Below are 17,709 nucleotides of genomic sequence, written 5' to 3'. Positions count from 1 at the left end.
TAATTCGTACCTCGAGGTCTAATCTCAAAAACCTGAAACCAACCAACTAGAGAGCAACAACTCCCACCTTATAAATTCTTGAAAGGAGCAATCTCAATACTGAAATGGTAGCTATTACTATACACAAACTCCACCAAAGCTAGATGATTCTCCCACTGACCTCCATAGTCCATGATATAAGAGTAGAGCATATCCCCCAAAACCTGAATAGTCCGCTCTGATTGACCGTTGATCTAGGAGCAAAAAGTTATGCTAGGATCAATTTAGGCACCCAACTTCTCATGAAAAGTATTCCAAAAGTGAGATGTGAACATTGAACCTCGATCAGAAATGATAGATATTGGCACATCATGAAGATGAACTATATCACTAATATAGATATGGCCCAACGTCTCAGCACTAAAAGAAATTTGAATCGAAATGAAATAAGAAAATTAGGTCAGTCGATCCACGATGACCCTAACACTATTAGAAAGATGAGAAGTACAAGGAAACCCAATCACAAAGTCCATCGTGATCCATTCCCATTTCCAATCGAGAATGGGTAACCTCTGAAGCAACCCAGCAAGCCTCAAACGCGCAGCCTTCACCTACTGACAACATAGGCAATGAGCTACAAATTCCTCTATGTCCTTTATTATACCGACCCACTAGTATTGTTGTCTCAAATCATGATATATCTTAGTCACACCCAGATAGATGGAATATCTAGAACAACTAGCTTCTTCAAAAATCAATCTAATCCAATCACCCACTTTCGGCACACAAACCTAACCTTCAATTCTCAAATCAGCATCTAGATCAAGTGAGTCCTCCATAGCCTTACCATTCAACACATTATCCAAATTACTCTCAATCCAACATCGTCAAATTGATGAGCCCAAATCTTCTCCATCAAGTAAGTCCTAGCCTCAACAAATGCCAAAGCACATCCAAGTATAAGAATATCAAGGCTAAGTATCTAGTTAGGCAAAGACTGAACCTCCTAGGACAAAGGCCTCTCTGAGGTATAAAGATGCGCCAAGCTACCCATGCTAGCCGACTTCTGGATTAAGGCATCTACAACCACATGAGCCTTTCCCGGATGATAGAGCATAGTCAAGTCATAATCCTTAAGAAACTTGATACGGATACGACTATGGTACACTAAAACAACCAATAACACGAGAACAAAAAGGTATAAATCAAGCACAACACGAAATATATAACCCAGCATCAAAACACAAATAAAGCAAGATAACAACCAAAACAATAATTCAATGTAATAAAGATAGAAAGTTTGACATAATGAAATTACAATGCCTAAGAACCAAGATGCGTATCAAATGTAAGACCTCTAAATACCATAATAAATTACACCAAACTCTTACATAGACACAAGAGGGACATTAATCTCATTAAGTACCAACGTTTCTAAGACAATTCGTAACACAAGTGAATCCACATTTGATATGATCGAGTTACGGGTGGAACTCTCTCACAAGAGTGAAATCTCACAATGTTTCTTCAATAATCCATATTATACCAAACTAACTAGAAAGACCTAATAAGATATTATATATATAGGCTAGCTTATTACATGATAAAAGGACTCTAATGACCTTAATGCAAGGGTAGTCTATGGAGTGTAAGAATAGGGCCCAAAATGACCAAAACACCTTTAAGGAGAGGGATAGTTTTGGAGTGTTTGAAAGCTCTTCAAGGCTCCAAAGTCGTGGATTCCATTTTAATCTCAGGTGGGCATCAAAGGCAAGCCTCCAAGAAACCCTCCACACAAAATTGCTCTCATGAATGTCCAAAATAGGTCCTCTATGCATGCACTTGTTTCCGCAAGGTGACCAAAGCTTGAGTCTTTAAGTGTTGGCCTCCAAGGATGTCATCAAAAGCTATGTTAGACATTTACCTCATATCATCCTCCCCTTCTTGAAAAGGATTCAACCTCAAATCCAAACCTTGCAAAACTAAAGAAAGGACAAACGAAAACAAATTCCACATGGCATGAGGGTTAGCACAACAAATCATCTCAATATGCCAAGGTTCCATTTGAATTCTTTAAAAGGGTCCTTGAAATCATTATAATCCATGGTACCTAATAAAAGACAACAACAAAAACAACACATAAGGTACCTCAAAAGTATCATCACCACAGTCTCTCACACCTTCGGTTACCTCACATTTGGCTTCACTATTGTTTAAAATTGGCTTGTAATCCGTGAGAAGTGGAAGGATGAGTTCTACTCTTCCCCAAAATAGATTTTCATTTGAAAACTCAAAGAAATCTTGTTCAGACTTGAGCCAAGAAACTGCAATGAATCAAAAGATAAAAGTACACAAGAAACCCAAACACGAACAAAAAATGGACTGAAAATGAACTTACAATCTATTAGGTGATTATTAGTTTTTCAATTAGTACTTCAATCAAAAAATGAAACTAAAGGAACAAGAAAAAAACAAAGAATCTGAAAACTTGAGCCTTAGGTCATTTTTGAAGGTTATAACGTGGCATCCACGTGGCAACCTTGGATTGGGCATTGGAATGGTTTAAATTTGAACAATTTTTCTTGTCTTCAATTTGTATTGATCAATATTCAATTTTTAATTGTGAAAAATCAGCTTTTGGGATGGAAAACACAAGACTTGGAGACTTTTTTAATATTCAAAAAGGTTAGACTTGTCTTGCACCCTTTTGGCAAGACAACTTTTTTGAGGATCTTGTCTATTTTCCTCTTTTGGAAATCTTAGAATGTGTTCTTACTCCCTTTTGGTAAGACAAGACTTTTGAAAGCCCTTTGTTCCCTTTCTTCTTTGGTATGTCTTGGACTTAGGTCTTTCAAGACAAAAAAAGACCACTCTTTCTTTTTCCACTCTCTTAGACCAAACACCACATCTTGAATGTTCTTGTTCAATATTTTGTGAAGAACATGAAGAACACCAATAACATTCAAAAATGGTACCTAACCCAAATGAACTCCGAATTGAATGATTCATGTTTCGTTTTGCTCATGTTGATCTCCTAAACAACAACACATTTTCAAGCCGCAACCCTAAAAAAATTTTGAAATCACCTTTTCAAGCTTTTTCAACCTTCACGTCCAATAATGGTAAGGAACTCAAACAAACCCGGATTAAGCTCAAATCTTCAATCTAGACCCTATTTGTGTTAGAGAGCAATAAGCTAACACTATAAACAACAAAAGACAAAAAACACAAGAAATCTAAGCCTTAAGTTTCGGATTAGGTACAAAAACCGGACAAAAATTTCTTTTCTAGATTTTCGGTTTTTTAACACCTTTTTTAATGTTCAAGTTAACAAGCCCAAGATTGATGTCGTAGGAATGAAATCAATTCGTGCTCCGTTACCAAATGATATGGGTATGACTACGGAACACTAAAACAGCCAACAAAACAAGAATAACAAGACACATACTGAGAAAAACAAGGAATAGAAGACCCAACAGAAACACACAAACGCAGCAAGCTAACAACAAACACAATAATGCAATGAAATAAAGATAGATAGTTTGACATAAAGAGATTACAACACCTAAGAATCAAGATGTTTCTCAAACGTCAAGACCCCTAAATCTCATAATAACTAACACCAAACTCTTACTTAGACACAAAAGAGATGTCCAATCTCCTCAAGCACCAACATTTCTATGCCAATTTGCAACACAAATGAATTCACACTTGATATGTCATAGTTACAGGTGGAAATCTTTCACAAGAGAGAAATCTCTTAATGTTTCTTCAATAATCCATATTCAACCAAACTAACTATATAGACCTAATAAGAGAATATATAGTCTAGCTTATTGTATGATAAAATAACCCTAATTCCCTTAATGATAGGGGTGCCTATAGAGTGTAAGGAGGGGGAACAACATGACCAAAAAATGTTTAAGTAGATGGCCGGTTTTGGAATGCTTGAAAGCTCTTCAAGGCTCCAAACAGTGGGTTCCATTTTAATCTCGGGTAGGCATCAAAGTTAAGCCTCCAAGCAACCCTCTATACACAGAATTGCTCTCTTGAATGTCCAAAACGGGTCCTCCATGCATGCTCCTATATCCTTGAGGTGACCAAAGATTGAGTCTTCAAGTGTTGTCCTCCAAGAATGTCATAGAAAGCTATGTTTGTCGTTTGGCTAGTACAAAAACTCAAGCCAATGACGCTTCCATATATTAAGATATTACTTGGTGAAGAGATACTGAAGGCTACAATAATATGAGAAAAACTCACAACGGACAACATATAAGTAGTTCTTCCACAACTTTAACGCAAAAACAACTGCGCACAACTCCAAATCATGGGTTGGGTAATTTCTCTTATGGGGATTCAACTAATAAGAAGCATAAGCGATCACCTTACACTCCTGTGTCAACACAACACCAAACCCAATACTAGAAGCATCATAAGAAACACTAAATCCCACACTCTTAGTGGGAAAAGTCAATATAGGAACTGATATCAACAATTCCTTGAGCTTTTTAAATCTTGCCTCACAAGAATTGGGCCACTAAAAGGAAATCTTCTTCTTAGTCAACTTGGTCAATGGGACTGCAATAGATGGAAAACCTCAATAAAGAACCAATAGTAACCTGCTAAACCAACAAACCTCCAAATCTTAGTAGGAGAATTAGTCCTATCCTAATCATGAACTACTACAACCATGACCAGATAAACCATAATACCGTCCTTAGTCACCTCATGACCTAAGAATGAAAGAAACAAACTCCAATATGAACTGACACTTAGAGAGATTAGCATACAACTTCTCTTTCCTTAATTTCTAAAGCACTATCCACAAATTCTCTCTATGGTCCACTTCTAGTTTTGAATAAACCAAGATATTATCTACAAATACAATAACACAAGAGTCGAGATACGGTCAAAGTACTCGATTCATCAACTCCATGAATTCAGTTGGGGCATTGGTCAACCTAAAGGACATAACCAAGAACTCATAATGACCATATCGAGTCTAAAAAGTTTTCTTTGGAAAATTTGAAGTTCTAATCCCTAACTAGTTATACTCAGATCTCAAATAATCTTTGAAAACATCAAAGCATGATAAAGCTAATCGAAAAAATCATCAATACAAGGAAAGGATACTTATTCTTAAATGTCACCTTGTTTAACTATCAATAATCAATACATGTATGCATAGATACATCCTTTTTCTTTACCCATAAAATAGAACACCCCAAGGTGATATACTAAGATAAATCGCTTATCTAGCAACTCCTGCAACTAACACTTCAATTCCTTCAAATCTGTTGAGGTTATCCTATAAACAAGAATATAAATAAGATTAGTGCTGAGCTACACATAGGTAAAAAAGTCAATATCACACTCTAGAGAAATACCACGCAAATTCATAGGGAAAATATTCATGAACTTATGGACAGTACGGACAGAATCCAAAGAAGGAGAGAAGTAACACTAGTATCATGAATATGAGCAAAAGGGACAAATATCCCCTCTCAACCAAAAGATGAGCCTGAAGGAACGACATAACTCTCTTAGGACCCAAATGAAGCACACCCTTCAAAATTATCCTCAAAACACACGAAAAACCTAAGGTCACAGTCTTAGCATAACAATCTAGGAAATCATGATAAGAAGCTAACTAATCCATACTTAAGATAACATTTAAATCTACCATATCTAGGACAATCGAATATACCCAAGTATTACTCCCAGCAAAAGTCACAACACATGATCGGTGCACCCGATCCACCACTAAAGAATCTCCTACATAGGTAGATACATAGATAGGCATGGCAAGAGGCTCACTAGTATAATCAAAACCCAAAGCAAAATATGCAGACATATAGGAGAATGTCAATCCCTTATCAAATAACACATATGCATATCTAAAACAAATAGGGATAATACATGTGATAATAGTTTAAAGCCTCTGCCTCTTGTTTAGCAGGTATAATATAACATTATCCATGATTACCACCTGATTGAGTAGTCCTGCCATCACCACAATGGGCACCACTACTTCTACCATGTGTACCTCTAGCAGAATCTCTACCTCGGAGAACTGTTACCTTAAGCTTGATCTGGATTGGAGAAGAAGAGGTGAGGATACTTGGTACACATGTCTGCCTCTGCTTCTAAAGTAACTCCCTTGATGAACTGATTTTGCCAAAGAACCTTAACTAGAGGGACTTCTTTGTTCCTCAATCTACGAGTCTGATAGTCTAGGATTTCAATTAAAATCCCCTCATAAGAGAGACTGTTTTGAACATCAATGCTCTGAATAAGGACTACAACTGTTGGGTCACCTATGCACTTTTTGAGCAAAGAGACATGGAAGACTAGTTGAACTGAGTCTAGATCTGAAGGCAATTTAAGCTCATAAGCTACCTTGCCAAATTGACTGAGAATCTTGAAGGGACTGACATATCGGGGACTGAGTTTTCATTTCTTGCCGAACTATTTCACTCCCTTCATGGGAGAGATCTTTATATAGACATAGTCACCAATTTGAAACTCGAGATCTTTTCTATGAACATATGCATAAGACTTATATTGACTCTGAGCATCCCGGAGTCTTTCTTTAATGAACTAGACTTTTTATAAGACATCGAATACTAAGTCAGGACCTATGATTGAGGCCTCACTAACTTTGAACCAACCAATTGGAGATCTACATCTCCTACCATAGAGAGCTTCAAATGGATCCATGTGAATACTGCAATGACAGTTGTTATTGTATGCAATCTCAATCAAAGGCAAGTGGTCATCCCAACTACCCTTGAAATAAATTGCACACACCCTTAGCATATCTTCTAGATTTTGAATGGTCCTTTCTGCTTGACCATCTGTCTGAGGATGGAAGGCTATACTGAGATGAACTTGGGTACCAAGACCCTTTCTGAATCTTTCCAGAAATAAGAGGTGAATTGGGTACCTCTGTCTAAGATAATAGATAGTAAAACACCATATAATATGACCAACTCCCTGATGTAGATTTTGGTGTAATCCTCGGTTGAATAAGAGGTATGAACTGGAAGAAAATGAGCTAATTTGGGCATTCTATCTACAATGACCCAGACTGAATCATGTTATGATGAGTTCGAGCCAAACTCATCACGAAGTTCATGTTTACAACTTCCTGCTTCCAAGTAGGAATACTAAACTCCTGCATGGACCCACTAGGCTTCTGATGCTCTATCTTAACCTATTGACATGTAGAGCACTTAGCCACAAACTCTGCAATGTCTCTCTTCATCCCACTTCACCAATAGATTTCCCACAAGTCACGGTATATCTTTGTGGCCCCTAGATGAATAGAGTTGCATGCACCATGCATTTTTACAAGAATTTATTTCCTTTAGTGATCTATACCTGGAACACAGAGACAACACTGACAATGAAGGACGCCATCTCTCCCTTGGGAGAAAACCTCTACTTTCTGATCCTGGACTGACTTTTTCAACTTGACATAGCTGGGATCTCTATCTTATTTTTCTTTCACCTCGAAACTAGAGATGATTTTAAATAACTATGAACCCATATATCACCCTCTTGTATATCAACTAAGTGAACGCATAGTCTGGAAAGCTGATGTACTTCCTAAGCTAACATCTTCTTACTATTATCCACATGAGCAACACTATTCATAGACAGTCTACTGAGAGCGTCGGCTACTACATTGGCCTTGCCCAAATGATAGAGGACACTAAAGTCATAATCTTTCAAGATCTCTAACCACCTTCTCTGATGAAGATTGAGATCTTTTTGAGAAAAGACATACTGAAAACTTTTATGATCTGTGAAAACATCTACATGAACTCCGTAGAGATAATGCCTTTAAATCTTCAAGGAAAAGACTACGATGGATAACTCAAGATAATGAGTAGGATAATTCTTCTTAAGGGGTTTAAGTTGTTTGGAGGAATAGGCTATGACCTTACCATGCTGCATGAGGACACAACCAAAACCTACTCTGGATGCATCACAATACACTACAAACCCATCTAAACTATTTGGAATAGCTAGAACTAAAGATGAGGTGAGGTGAGTTTTGAACTCCTAAAAACTCTTCTCGCAAGGATCTGACCACTTGAACTTGACTTTCTTCTGAGTCAATCTAGACATAGGGGAAAAAATAAAAGAAAATCCCTTAACAAACGATCTGTAATAACCAACCAAACCCAATAAACTCCTAATATCTGATAGAGAGATAGAGTGAGGCTATTTTCTTACTGCTTCAGTCTTTTGAGGATCTACTCTAATTCCATCACCCGAAACGATATGACCAAGGAATTCTACTGACCTTAGCCAAAATTCACATATACTGAATTTGGAAAACAACTAATGATTTCTGAGAGTTTGAAGTACTATTCTGAGATGGTCTGCATGCTCTCGCTCACTGCGAAAATAGACCAGAATATCATCTATAAAGACTATGATGAACATGTCCAAGTACTGCTTAAACACATGGTTCATCAAGTCCATAAAAGTGTCTTGGGCATTGGTAAGACCAAATGACATGAATAGAAATTTGAAGTGACCATACCGAGTTTAGAAAGCTATTTTTGGAATGTCACATTCCCTAACTCTGAGTTGATGATAGCCAAATCTGAGATCTATCTTAGAGAAATAACTGGCACCCTGAAGTTGGTCAAATAACTCATCAATTTTGGACAGAGGATACTTGTTCTTGACCGTGACCTTATTGAGTTGACGGTAGTCTATACACATTCTGAGAGAACCATCTTTCTTATGCACGAATAATATTAGAGCACCCCATGGGGAAATGTTGGGTCTAATGAATCCTTTATCTAAGAGATCCTTTAACTGTTCTTTCAATTCTTTAAGTTCTGCTGGTGCCATTCAGTATGGCGGAATAGAGATAGGCTAAGTATCTGGAAGAAGATCAATACAGAAGTCTATTTCCCTTTCGAGAGGAATTCCTGGAAGATCTTAGGAAAAGACATTTGAATATTCATTCACTACTTGGACTGATTCAAGAATAGGAGTTTTGGAACTAGTGTCCTTAACTCAAACAAGATGATAGACACATCATTTAGATATCATTTTCCATACCCGAAGGTAGGAAACAAGCTGACCTCTTAAAGCGGATACACTACCCTTCAACTCTAGGATGGGTTCATTCGGAAATTGAAACTAGACTATTCTATTTCTGCAGTCGACTGTGGCATAGTAGGAATGAAGCCAATCCATGCCGAGAATGACATCAAAATCAGTCATCTCTAATTCAACTAAGTCTGCTGAGTGACTTTTTGAGATATCATAATTGGGAAGTTCCTGTATACCCACTGGGCTATGATAGTTTTACCTACTAGGGTAGAGACTGAAAAGAGCTCTACTAGATTTTTGGGACTGACTCCAAAATTGACTGTTATATAAGGAATGACAAAAGGCAAAGAAGCTCCTAGATCTAGCAAAGCGTAAACATGCATATGAAAGATCTGTAACATACCGGTAACCATATCAGGAGAATTTCCCTGATCTTGTCGGGACTAACGAGTATAGAGACTATTAGGGCATTGCGTACTAGTAGCACTGGAGGTGGCACCCTGCTAATTTGGGCGATTGGAATAAGCCGAGGAGCAATTCTGTTGACCTTGAGGACCTGGCTGAGGAAAGTCTCTGACTCTGTGGCCTAGATTACCACATCCGAAACAAACACCACTGCCAGCCTGCAAATACCCTGATGGTGCTTGCCACAAGTCTAGTAAAGAATCGTGCGGGTACTTCTAACATTGTCCTAGGACTTAGAGCCTGGCACTCTTTCTTTGTTACCCTCTCTGAACTGAAGAACTAGAGGACCAGATGAAGAAGGAGCTAGAACTGATGAATTAGGATAAAACTAAGAACGATTTCCTCCTTCTGACTTAGGATGACCAAAGTTGAAACTACCTGTCTTTGCTTTCTTATTATGCTTCTCCCTTATCTTAACCTTCTACTCCTCTATCTGTTGAGCATGAGTCATGAGCCTAGCTAAATTCATGTCACTATTCAGCATGGCGGATCTATACTCATTAACCATGCTATCATTCACCCCCTGAAACGACCTTACTCATCCTTGCCCTGCTTTCTGCAACAACATGAGGGGCATATCTTGCTAATTGAGTAAACTTAAGAGAATAATCTTTCACTATCATATTTACCTACCCGAGGTTGATGAATTCTTGCACCTTAGATTCTCTAAGCTCTAAGGGAAAGAATCTATCAAGGAAAGCAGAAGCAAACTTCTCCCACTCAACAGGCCCTACATCATCTGGCCTTTCTGACTTTCACTATTTAAACCAAGTGTGAGAAACATCCTACAACTGATATGCAGCTAACTCAGCACTCTCACTAGGAGTAACCCCCATTATGTCTCTAAACTTTTGCACCTGATCTAGGAATTCCTAAGGGTCCTCATCTATCTTAGACCCAAGAAAGTATGGAGGATTTATTTGGGTGAAATCCTGAATCCTGGTTGCAGCTTAATTGGCCACCAGGTTGGCCCGAATTACAGTTGGTTATTCATTTTGAGCAGCAACTGACTGAGCAAGAGTAGTGAATGCAGCCCTAAACTCCGCATGAGAAATATGTTCGTGTAAGGGATCTTCTTGGACAAGCTGGGTTCTTCTCTGGGGAGGCATGTTCTGAAATAAAGAGGAGAAATGGATTAGACTGAGAGATTAGATTGAGATTATGCTCACTGGCATGACATGAATACTTAAAGAAGGGAAATTATTCCTAAAACATCTTATAGCCTCTTGTACATAAATGTGGCTCGCAACACACCCATGTACAAAACTCTACTAGATGCGAATTTCATACTTCCAAAGACTATTAAACCTTAGGCTCTGATACCAAGTTTGTAACGCATCGAATTTGGTACTCAAAATGCTACAAGATGCTCATGACCCTGAAGAACCATAAGCTAACCCATGACTGATATATATACCTGTATACTGCAGAATATACTGAATAATGCAGAAACATGAAATAAAAGGTCATAAGTTTCACATAACTGAAGTAAAACATAACATTTAAATGGGGTATAAAATACCCAAAACAACTAAAATAACTGTTTGAACATAATACACTGGAAAGCCTCTAACTGACTGAACTGTCTGATAAAGGAGTTGACGGGACATGTCGCGAAATAACTCCAACTAATAAACTAATTGATGAGATAATAGGGAAATAATCATGTCCTCGAAGGAAGAGGACTCACTGCTAACTATGATTGTTGATATCTAGAATCTGCTAATGCTCTAGAGCTCGTGTCTCTGAACCTATGGTATAAGATACCATAGCGTAAATGCATCGATACATTGAATGTACTGGTAAGCATGTGAGGTAGGATGAATGCATGGGGTTCATATGCATGAACAATACTGGCTAACTGACTTAAATGAATGCGAGAATACATGCATACATCCATAGTAACTATATCTAAAATCATGATAACTTGAGTATGCTGCTGACTAACCTGACTAGTGACTGAATTCTAATAACTGATAACATGAGTGACTGTATCTGACAGTCCAGAATCTAATGAAACTAGCTGAGTGCTATCCTATATCTGAGTTGACTGTATTTGACAGTCCTAAATTTAGAAAAACTATCTAAGTTCTTTTACTGAGACTGATACTAAGACTGTGGGAGGTAATTATCTAACCAACATGCCCCAAATGATGCATTATAGTTGAATTGGGGTCCAATCTATGCCCTGATTGGAAGGGTGTCAATACTGCACCACCGATAAGTACAACATATAAGTGACCCTAATATAAAAGATAACTCTAGTGAGAATGGTAGGAACCCTTATATAGTAGGCTAAGCCACCACATCTACTCTCATATAGTTGGCTATGATGTCTTTACCTATGCTAGCTACATAGTTCTGGAATGCAAGGATTGCTTCAAGAATCATACCCTCATATAACAGGTGAGTTCCCATCCTTGGGTTTGCTCGTTGCTAATTTCTACTCTCATCTAAATAGGCACTGAACATTAATTTACTGAATTGAACATCGATGGAGATATTGAATTCTGTTGACTAACGGAATACTACTGATATCTGACAACTGACTGAATGGAGATTTTCTAAGTCTTTACTATCCGAAGTCTAAGGATCATAGCTTGACTATGAGTATCGTGAAAACATGACATGGCTCTAGGCACACAGCTACTATTTTGGGTATAAGTACCCCCAGGACTAGATAGAAGCAAACTGACAAAGCATGACTTTATCAAGTACAAGACCTAGAGCAACAATACATAATTTAATAAGTTGTGGATTTCACAAAGTACAGTGTTATCATACTATCTAACATGGATGAGAATGCTGATAATCATATCATAATATCATATTCTAATATCTTGGCCATTCCGACAACATACACATTTCACAATGATAGCATGGAAACTATTTAAACATAGGAGGATGACAAGTATGTCATATTCAGCTTATGTCTTGAGCTACAAAGCATGATTTCTACTTTTTTAAGAATTTTATCAGCTACTTTACATGCACAACCTAGGGCATAAGTAAATTCATCAAATTACACATCATAAGCAACTAAATTCTTGGATTTTATCTTTTATGGTAACATAATATCATGATAAACACACTAAGATTCCATCTTTGAAATCAATCATCATCAACAACATGATTACAAATAACCCACAATATAAATACCATGTTTTATAGATAAAACAAGGTTCTTGAGATTCATAGATGAAAGGAATCCATGAATGAACACAATGCATACCTTAGCTCATGATTTCGTGAAGATTGACGATGAAACATTCTTGAAATTGGATCTTCTATGAAAACCCTAGCTTGTTCTTCAGAGAAACTTGAGAGAAAAGAGTGTATTTTGGGTGAAAAGTGGCTGAATCACGTGTTAAAGAGCTTAAATAGGGGTAGAAATTAACCCTTTTAATCCTGGACGTGTCTTGTAAATTCAGTAAAAAATTTCCTGAATTGGACCTCTGGCGCGATGCGGTGATATCGCGATGTATCACTAGAATTTGACAATTGGGAAATTTTAGGATGGTACGACGTGAGGCCATTGCATTGCCACTTTCTTTGTGACCTAAAACTTTGGCGAGATACGGGGGAAATTGAGTTAAGACACTGGGAAATGAACAATTCTAAATTTGGGCCCTGGCGCGACACGCCATAATCGTGGACCCCTAGTGGAATTTTCCAAATTCCATTTCCTCTTGTGGTGCGGCGCGCCACTGACTAATATGTTGCTATTTTACGACGGGAACTTAAAATAGTCATAACTTCTGACCCGATTATCAAATATGGGTGAATCCTATATTGATGGAAAGCTTATTAAGTTTCCCACATGAAAAAAAGGTAAAATCTTGAAAATTCATCATGGGAATAACCATACTTCAATTTAGAAGCTAATACTAGACATTCTTGAGATGAAATTAGCTAGAAAAAAGTATGGGTTATTACAATAAATTGAGCCAATACAGACTTGAGCTATCATTCCTCCTATTTTACCCCATGATGTCAAGTTCAAAATTTCAAGTTCTATGATTAAGATATTATACTTGAAGGGCGTGTTTGTAGGGTTGCATATAGATGACACAAACATGCATCTAGAAAAATTTATTGGGATATGCACTTTGTATACCATACCTGGTAGATCAGGGGGAATTGAGGATGGGGTCGTTTCACTTTTTGCTTACTGGAGAAGTATCTTTATGGCTAGGGGAACTTCCAAGACAGTGTATCACTACATGGAGCGAGTTATGCTAAAAATTATGGAAAAAGTTATTTCCTTCATCTCGAGGATTTTAGCTAAAGGATGAGATTTGTAACTTTAGGCAGTTGTAGTCAAAATGTTGTATAAGGCATGGTTCAGGTTCAAGAAGAAGCTTAGCATGGTGCCCAACCACTACATTTCAGGGACAAACTTATTGGAGATCTTTTATTGAGCCCCGACTATCAGTTCCAGAGCAATGACAGATACTACCTATAGAAGAGACTTCTTAAGATTATGATGGAAGATGGATTTGAGTATTATGGTTCATATCTCATTAACTAACCAAGGGTGACAAACTCCAGAGATTAAGAGAGGGTCTAACATTTATGCCATTGCAGCTTCTAGTGAATAAAAAGTGGCAGAGGATGTTGTAGCTCAGGATATTTCACTATTAAGGATAGACATTAGTAAGTGGGCCAAGCAATTTGCAATATAAATTCTACAAAGAATAATGTATTAGTGGAGCAGGGTGCAACTTTTAGGGTGCATGAGTCTAAGTTAGAGAAGGAGGAAAAATATATGGATCATCATTTGGATGGATTCTGAGACCAAGGGAAATGGAATAAAGGTCAAAATTACAATGATAGAGACAAATACATTCCCCCTGATAGACGAAATGTGAAATTGTGAATAGAAGAAATATTGGCTAAGCCGTTGAAGGGTCAAGAGAGTCAGCAAACTTGCCTTTAAGAACTCAAGGCATATTTTTCAGGACTGAACCAGAAGATTGAATCACATTGAACTAATATTAAGCAATTGCAGCGGCAGTATCGGCAAATCACTGCCACTTTAGTCCAACATCAGGCAGGTGCCCTTTTTAATAATAATGTGCCAAATCCTCCAACACTATTTCATTGTCTGGCTATTAACATGAAGAATGATTCTCCACTTGATGAGCACTTTTTGCCTGCTACTAATGTGCCAAAGAAGGACAATATTATTAAGGATGAGCCACCTAAAGTTAAATTTGAGAAGCTAACTTGTATGATAATGATTTTGGGAGTGATGACAATGATGACTGGGTAGCAAAAGTGCTCTAAGAACTAGTGCAGTAGTTTAGTGCTTATTTTCATTCACCATCAGTAAAAAAAAAGGAAGACCCAGGTGCAGTCACCATTCCATGTTGTACTGGGCCTTATGATATTAGTTAAGCTTTATGTGATTCAGGAACAGAAATAAATATAATTCCATTGCTGATATACAAGGTATTGGGGTTAGGAGAAATCAAGCCTACATCTTCAACGTTATTGATGGTTGATTCATCTGTAAAATAGCCAATGGGTATTATGAACAATTGTAACGCCCCGAGTATGAACCCTAGATGCTATACGAAGCTTACGACCCTAAAGGACCACAAGTTAACCCATGACTGATATATGCTCTGAGCACTAAATAATACCTTGTAACAAATGCAGAAAAATAGGCTGAAATGCCATAAGGTTCAAAAATCTGAATACTAATAAAAGATAACATCTATAATAATAATAATAATTTATAAAACTAAATACTGTATGTAAGTCTTGTCTAAAATCCTGTAACTAAGCTGTCTGAAAAGTGGAGTTGAAGGGACAAGATCCCAACTAACTCTGATTAATATAATAGTGAAACTGCTATAATACTGAAAGAAAAGCATATCGTCGATAGATAAGGACTCACTACTAAATTTGGAACTGTTAACTAGATCCATCTAAAAGGGGTTGGGAACCTGAGTATCGGAACCTAGGATATGAGACATCATAGTGCAAAGAAAGAGTATGCGTCAGTATGTGGAATATACTGGTATGCTAGATGAGGTAAGGATAAATATAAGGATTCATATATATGAATGGTAACTGATTTATGATATAGAATAATTGAATATAAGAATTCATGGATAGCTGATACTATTGAAATCACTGAGTACGCAATATTGTGGACATACATAGATACATACTGTATTTGAGCTTTTTTGAAGCTAAGTGTTGAGTTCTGATAACTAAGTAACGGATATCTAAAGTTACTGATAATTAAGTTTCTGATACCGATTGACTGTGTCTGTCAATCTTGATTCTGTAGAATTGAACTGAGTTCTAAACTAAAGACTAAAATTAAAACTGTAGGAGGTAATCATCTAATCGACATACCCCAAATAAGATAAGATAATTGAGTTGGTGTCCAATCTATAATCCTAATTGTAAGGAAGGTAGCACCATTCTATAGGTATAAATAACTGCTGTGGAGTTAGTCCTAACTAGCAGGTGACCCCTGAGATCAGTCCTAAACTAGTAAGTGATCACTGAGTTTGTCAATCTAATCTAACGGGTGACATCTCATAACCTACACTAGCTACGAAGTTCTGGAACTTAGGTATTTCTTTTAGGGACCCAATCCTAACTAACGGGTTAAAGCCTATTCGTAGTTATTCATGTCCCATCAACTCATAGTCATTCAGTTTTAGAGGCTTATCAGACATTAGAGTCAGTTATTTAGTTTTCAGACATTACAGTTAGTTATCCAGTTTATCATTATTTTATTAGATTTAGTTAGTTATTTCTATAGACTCATATTTTAGTTTTGAATTAAGTTATTAAAACCTTATGGCATGTCAGTAATCTTCCACATTTATGATCATGTTATCCAGTGCTCACAGCAGGAACCAGCTCATGGATTAGCTTGTGGTCCCTCGGGACTTAAGCACCGTATGACTCCTAGGGTGTGTTCTCGGGGCATTACAAACTTGGTATTAGAACCTAAGATTTTAAAGTATCCTAGGAAGTCTGAAATTCACATTAAGTAGAGTCTTGTGCATGGGTGTGTGGCGCGCCACACTTATGGATGAGAGGCTACAAGGAGTTTAGGAATAAAGTTTCCCTTCTTTCAGTATTCATATCATGTGAGTGAGCATGAGCTCAACTTAAACTCCTTATCTAATCCATTTATTTCTTTTAATTACAAATATGCCTCCCAAGAAGAACGATAGAAGAACTGGAAACCAGCTAGCCCCTCAGCCCGTCCAGGCAGATCCTCTGGATAGCACGTCTCTCACACAAAATTTTGAGTTGTGTTCACTATTCTAGTGAACTCCATAGCATCACAGAATGAACGGTCAACTGCTATTTTGGCCAACCCAATGGCCAATACTGTTGCAACCATAATTCGAGATTTCACCAAGATGAATCCTTCTTTTTTTCTGGGATCCAAGTCTGAAAAGAATCCACAGTATTTCTTAGATATGGTTTAGAAGGTCACAAATTTTATAAAAATGACATCTAGTATGATTGCTGAGTTGGATGCATACCAGTTATAGGATGTATCCCATACTTGGTTTAAGCAGGGAAAGGTTGATAGGGATGTAGATACAGGGCCTGTAGAATGGGAAGAGTTTTCTATAATTTTCTAAGATAGATTCTTCTTATTGGAGTTGAGGGAGGCCAAGATGTTAGAGTTTATTAACTTGAGGTAGGGAAGCATGAGCGCGAAGGAGTATTCCCTCAAGTTTGCTCAATTATTTAGATATGCTCCTCATGTGGTAGCTGATAACAAGTCCAAGATGAGTAAATTTATGTCTAGCATATTTGATAGTATGGTTAAGGAGCTGAAATGTTGATTGGTGAGATGAACTTGTCTAGACTGATGGTCCATGCTCAACAGATAGAGGAGCAAAAGATTAAAGAGAGGAAGAAATAGGGATAGGACATGTATTTTTAACTTCAATCAGCTAAAGTTAGAGGGTGGTAACCGTCCTCAGTTTTATCAGAGGTCTTAAGCCCATCACCCTTTTCAGCCAATAATCTCATACCAAAATTTAGAAATAATAATAGGGATAGAGTACTAGGCTTTAAGTCCCAGGTTAGTATTAGCAGTGCTCCTATGAATCCTCTATGTCAAAAATATGACAGACACCATCAAGGTGAGTGTAGAGTGGGTAGTGATGTGTGCTTTAAGTGTGTCAAGAC

Source organism: Capsicum annuum, chromosome 12, assembly GCF_002878395.1.
Source record: "Capsicum annuum cultivar UCD-10X-F1 chromosome 12, UCD10Xv1.1, whole genome shotgun sequence".
NCBI lineage: Eukaryota > Viridiplantae > Streptophyta > Magnoliopsida > Solanales > Solanaceae > Capsicum > Capsicum annuum.
Note: the sequence above shows the minus strand (reverse complement) of the source record.